A 6,994-nucleotide genomic window follows, 5' to 3' on the forward strand; every position below is an offset into this window, starting at 1 on the left:
TTTTTTGTTTTTGTCCCCCTTTTGTAACCAAACCTCTCTTGATTTCTGTCTCCAATATAATTCCTCTCTTGCCATAAGCTTTGCTAATTATTATTTTTAATTGTTTCTCTTTCTCAAAGTCTGCCAATCCAGTAACCTTCTTAATTATTGTTTCATTTAGCTTGTGCAATGCTACTTCCACTCTTGTTTTCTCCTCAAAGATGTTTTTGAAGTGTTCCTGGTTCCATTCCTTAAGCTTGCATTTGATGTGCAACAACTTCTTACTAAAGAGGTATAACTTGGATTGGTTCTCCACCCTGATCTCATTCCACCACACCTTCATCAAATCAAATAATATAGGATCTTTGAGCCACGTGTTTTCAGATTTGAATGGGAATCCACCTTTGATGCATTCCAAATTTATGATTGACCACAATGGCTAATGGTTCGAACCTGTGTATGGCAGAATAAATGCCTCATAGGTATTCGTGGTTGCCTCCCAATCTCCAAATAGAAAAAAGCGGTTCAACTTTTCTGCTATATTGGTAAATCCTCGCCTGCAACTAGTCCACGTGAAGTTCCCATTCTTCATTGGGATGTCCCCTAGATTGTTCTCATCTACAAATACCTAAAAATCAAGTTAGAACCTTGACAAATTTTGCAGGCACGCTTCTTTTATGAATTATCTATTGTGGCAATGAAGTCTCCTCCTATTATAATCTTTTCACCATTCCATTGTTTCAACCATTGAGTGATTTCACTCCACAACTCTCTTTTGGCTATCGTTGAAATGGGTCCATACACATTTATGACTATATTTTTTGATTTTTTTGATTGAGAGATTTACACCTAACAACCATCCAATTATGGTTTTCTATGATCGTATTACATTTGATAGCCTATGGATTCTAGTTAATCCAAATCTACTAGAGGCACCATCTGGCTCCACAATAACCCCTCCCACTATTTCTAGACTCTCATTCTATTTTGATACTCCTCCTTGCTCCACTTAGTTTCTTGTAATAGAGCCATATTCGCTTTGCTTGTGTCTATTTGATGCCTAATTAGGTGCCATTTTCTAGGGACATTGATGCCCCTAGCATTCCAAGTAATGAGCTTCATGCCTCCTCCAGAAGGAGTATCTCCTTCTCATTTCTCAAATTTCTCTAACCCTTGACACATGCCTACTATTGCCAGCTTGGCTTTGTTGGATTTACCCCCCTCCGCTTCCTGCTTTCAATGTTAGATTTCTTCAGTTTGGATTGAGTTTTCTCTATGATTTGTTCTATCATAATGTCTGCTTGGCCATCTTCATAGCTTTCATCAAACTCAGATTCAAAATCAACACTCTCTAAATCTACCAGCACATGCCTTGCATTTGTCTCATCTACCTCCAACACAACTCTCGCAATCTCCTCCTCTAATGCCATGGTTGGCATTTCCTCTTCTTCCACAAGCATGCCCCTTCTTTTCGGCATGAGATCCTGGGTGATTCTTTCTTTTGGAGTTGAAATTATCAGTTGATTTTTTTTAATGTCGGGTTTATCATGCTCAATTGCATTCTTTGATTCAACCATACCTTCAATTACTCGTGTTCTACTTTTTTGCCTCCTCCTTATATTTTCTAGCTCGATACCTTCCACAAACTCCTCTCTACTCTAATTACTATCTCTACTATCCGGGGGTTGTTCTTCTCGACTCTGATTCATCTGTATGCCACACGATCCTTCTATTATGAGTGTGTGTAAAGAGTTCATCCTTTCCTCCTTCGATGTTTTACCATACAACTCCTTGTTATCCATTATTGGATCCTTGGGTTCCTACTCCTTTATCCCAAGAGCTTGCCCTAATGGTGATTCCTCTGCCTTAGTGTTGTTGTGATCCAGAGTGTTGTTGTGATCCAACTTCTGATTGTATTTATTGGCTCTACTTATTTCGGCAACTCCATTGCAATCTAGTGACATGTATTATTTGGATTTGGACTTAGGGAATAGCATTAGGTGATCCTCCCTATCCACCTTTTGTCTCTAGATTCTCCCTTTTGTGTGTAGCTCTATTTTTTATGGCAATATTTTTCAAGGGGTTACGTCTATACACATTCTAGCATAGGCTCGCCAAACATTGTCCTCTGATATCTTGTCTACAGATATAAAGGTGCCCAAGCCCTAGCCAGTTTCTCTAAGAATCTCTTCTCCCCATTAATCAGTTGGGATGTTATATAATCAAATTCATATTGGTCCCTCCCCAATCTTATACTCCCATGGATTGAAGTGTGGATTCCAATCAATTAGATGCATCCCTGAAACTGCTCAAATAGTGTGGGCCACTGTGAAGTGGGCATATTCTTTTTCCGACAAGTTGGGGAATTCTACTAGAAAGTATTCATTAGGTAGGGTTCTCACATGCATGTGGGATCCCCATTTATTGCGACACCATGTTTCAATGCTACCACTTTTCTTAAGACCTCCTCCCCATTTGATGAAAATTTCCAATCTTTAAGCCTCCCCCTAGCATTCCTAATTTTATTTCCATTGATTAAAATAGAGTGATTTAGTCTACAAGGATTGAGTGACTTACCAACTTGATTTGCACGTTGGTGTGATGACCCTTCATCTCTAATCATGATGCTTTTCCCTTTCCATGGTTTGCTTGTTTGTAGCTGTATACGGTGAAAATGGATAACAACTGTAGTCACATAAATCTGTCCACTTAATTAAATGAATACTTAGTATTTATTTGATTATTTAACCATCAATTAATAATTAATTAAATTAATATTTAATTAATTCATCTTAACCCTATTCTCCTATTAATTAAATAAATTATTCAATTTATTTGATTTAATTCACTTAACCAAATTCAGACCATTAATTAAATAAATAAATCATATTTATTTAATTAAATCTTCTCTCACATTTAAATAAATTAATATTTATTTAAAACCTCCAAAATCCCACCTCTCACATTTAAATAAATAAATCATTTATTTAAAATCACCTTTATCCTCCACCCACTTGCATTTTCCTACAAATACAAGTTGCACAATTATTTTAAATAAATAATTTATTTAAATCACCTTTATCCTCCACCCACTTGTATTTTCCTACAAAAGCAAGTTGCACAACTATTTTAAATAAATTATTTATTTAAAATCCTATTTATCCTCACCCACTTGAAACCTTTAATGGTTTCCCTTAAAGTATTCAAACTTGATGGCTTTAAAGTCTTCAAACTTGATGGCTTCCTTCTATAATCTTCTTAAGACTTTAATGGTTTTCCTTAAAGTCTTCAAGCCTTTAATGGTTTCCCTCAAAGTCTTCAAGCATTTTAATGCTTTATCTTCATTTTTCTCATTTAAATAAATTAATATTTATTTGAATATTTATCCAAATGCAAATTACACCATTTAATTGAAATAAATGATTTTATTTTAATTGAAAATACCAAAATTTCTCCCACTTGCATTTTCCTACAAAATCCACTTGTATGCCTAAACCCCTTCTAGATTCTTCTAAACCCTTCCTAATTAGCCTAATCCATCCCCTAAATATTGTCACATTCCTAAGCAAATTGGAGTCACTTCTCAAAGACTCCAAAGTCTTTGAAAAGCAATTAATGCTTTGTGTGTTCAACAAATTGACCCTCAAAGTCTTTGATAACCATTGAAGGCTTTCAACCTTCAACCACTTAATCCCCAAAGTCTCCAATAACCATTAATGGTTACCTCAAACCCTCCCACATGGTTAAAACATTTGTTTTGACTCAACCTCTACCCAACCCAAAGGTCTCATCAAGCCTTTAATGCTTTGACCATGATTATCTCTTAATCATTTGCACAAAGGTTTATCCTTGGATTAACTCTTAATCCAATGGGTAATCTTAATTTAGACTTGACCCTTACCTTCTAGATAACCATGAGGTCTTCTCAGGCCTTTAATGCCTCCAACCTCTTCTCTCAACCCAATCCTATGTTGACACTCGTCACCATTTTATTGGTGTCAATTGTGCACATGGATCCCCAACTTTCAAACTTGGCCCTTGATTAAACCATTCAATCTTAACCCTTCATTTCCCCATTTCTTCTATAAATAGAACCCTTTTCCTCAAGCAAAAGGAAGCATTTTAGAGTATTGTTGTTATACTGGCATTAGCATAGAGCTTTTTCATAGCATCACTATCTACTCTTGCATAGTATTTGCTTATCATATTCAACTATCTTGAATCTCCATATGGCATCCATGGCTAGTGCTAAAAGCTGAGAGCTACACTCATTTGGGACTTGGAGAGGAGAGAAACAAGGGAGAAGCATCAAAAGGCATCATGGAAGCATCTTAGGGAGGCTCTTCTCCTTTCTTTTATTTTGTTAAACTTCTTTCATGCTTTTTGAAATCTCTCTTGATATGTTTGGAATGGTTTTTAGTTCTTTGTTTTGTTTTTATGGTTGAAACTAATTTATTAACATTGAACTTTGTTGTTGCCTTGTCCCCATTTCCATGACATCAACAACAATATTGAAAGACTAAATGAATTCAACCACAAAACCCTAGCCCAACAACAACAAAGATCCACCATAACATATGAAGATTACCTAAGACAATGCAAATCAAATGAAATCACAAAGATTATACTATCACATGTCCGATAGGGTTTTGATCTCCATTCTTCCTATCTCCATTGATCTTGCTTGATATATTTGCTCTCATATTTTATGTGCACAAGAGCTCAACAAAGAACGAAAATATGGTTACAAATAGGATTGCATATGAAAGATCGAATGCTAGGTTGCTTGAATAAAATGCATAGAATGTGTAGGGTTGATAATGAAGGAAGCATCTCCTTATATAGAAGACACTATATGAAATGGAGGGATAAGACTGAGAGGTGTAAAAGATAAATGGTCGGTTATGATTAGAGGGTAGGTAAAAGAAATAATAAAACAATGAAAGGGTAGGTAGTGTATGAATTAAGAGATGAATGACATGTGTCTTGGGTTGAAAAGGTTAATGAATTTATTAAATAAATAAATATTTATTTAATTAATAGAGGAAGTGGGATAATTAAATAAATAAGATATTTATTTAATTAGACTGGACAATTTTAGGTGTCTACATTTTGCCCCTCTTTGAGACAATGCAACTTGTCGCGTTGTTTCAAAGAAGATAAGATAAACTGATACAAAGTTGCCCCAAGATGGGAATGGTATGCCCCCTTAAGAGATTGGATGAAAATATCTGAAAAAATCACAAATAATCTCTCGATAAGAAAGAAAGGCTAGAAAGGACTGACCGAATAGGATAAGGTGACAGAGTCACGGGATAAAGAAGACTGACTCGAGAAACGAGGGCTAAGGCTAGGGCTTGGGCAGTCTATAAAATAGACCACGAGGGGAATACATCCTCATTGTCATCCACACATCCAAGAGATCAGAGTGAAGAGAGAGAATAGAGCAACAACAGTCAGCAGCGATGGCGTTGGTTCACAGGTTCGATCGCGTTCGCCGATTTCAGAGGCTGGCAGATGCAGGAGAGCCGGTAAGTACCACAAAACCTCCTTGTACTTTGTCGCAATAAATGTTATCATTAATGCATCTTAGGTAGTGCAATAAATGCATTTTAGGTATGTCAAACAATGTCAAAAAACGTCGAGGCGCGTCTGTGCAGGAAAAGGCGTCTATGTCAAATGCGAGCGTGTCTGTGTTGTGCAGGCGCGTCTATGCTATGTGGGCGCATCTGTGCAGAGCAGAGGCATGTCTATGTATGTCAGGCGCATCTATGCAGAGAAGATGCGTATGTATAGTATGTAAGCACGTTTATATCAAAATGTGCATTTATGTCTTCTAGGTCGAATCAACAGTTCTGTGATGAACATACGCTGTCGATTGGATAAGTTGTTGAGAGGATACACTCAAGTAGGTCCTCTAGGGAAGACTAGAATAACAAATAGGGCTAGGATTGACAATTTTGTGATAGAACATACGTTGCCAATTAGGAAACTACTCAAGAGGATACACTCAAGCAGAGGCCCTAGGATATGATAGATCGAGGCACTTTGTGATGAACAGTGAGTACCGAGACATAGTACTTTGTGATGAACAGGGAGTACTAATACGAGTAGCACTTTGTGATGAATAGGGAGTGCAAATATGAGCAACACTTTGTGATGAACAGGGAGTGCAAACACGTAGTACTTTGTGATGAACATGGAGTACCACTAGGATAAACAACAACACTTTCTGATGAACAGTGAGTGTCACTAGGATAGAGCGCCATATGATAGATATAAGCACCAGGATAACAAGCAACATTTTGTGATGAACAATGAATGCCACTTTGACTGACAAAGCTGATTTGTTTGACTGCAGGAGTACCTACCTATGCTGGAGTCACGAGAGAGATTCATATCGGGTCAGAGGTTATGACCAGAGCTGACATTTGAGGATAGAGTCGCGATTGAGGTTATGGGTTTGCGATTCATTCTGTATGTGCTTGAGTTTCGGGCGAACATGAGATTGTTGACTACGCTTGTTGAGAGATGGCACTCTGAGACATGCACGTTCCATTTGCCGATGGGTGAGATGACAGTCACCTTAGAGGATGTGTACAGGATACTGAGGATACCGATCGATGGGGAGTTGATACCCTATGACGAGATGGAGACAAGGATGCCTTGAGACGAGTGTTTCAGGATCGTGGACTAGAGATGAGGGCTAGACATGTGGCGTGGGATACCATGACACAGACAAGATTGGCGCTACCAACGGTGCTGGGAGGAGTGATCAGTGGGTTCCTGTGTCCAGATAGGGCGACACGAGGACTGGCTGTAGGCTGGGGGAGTACATTGGAGACACTGGTGACACAGCATACCAGATATGCCTGGGGACCGTGCGTGCTGGCACACTTATATTATGAGCTTCATTAGTTCATATACCATGGATCCACAAGATTGGGCTGCAGAGTGACATTATTGGAGGTATGGGCTTATGAGCATCTGTCGGTGACCTGACCGATACATTTAA

This window comes from Cryptomeria japonica, chromosome 1, assembly GCF_030272615.1.
Source record: "Cryptomeria japonica chromosome 1, Sugi_1.0, whole genome shotgun sequence".
NCBI lineage: Eukaryota > Viridiplantae > Streptophyta > Pinopsida > Cupressales > Cupressaceae > Cryptomeria > Cryptomeria japonica.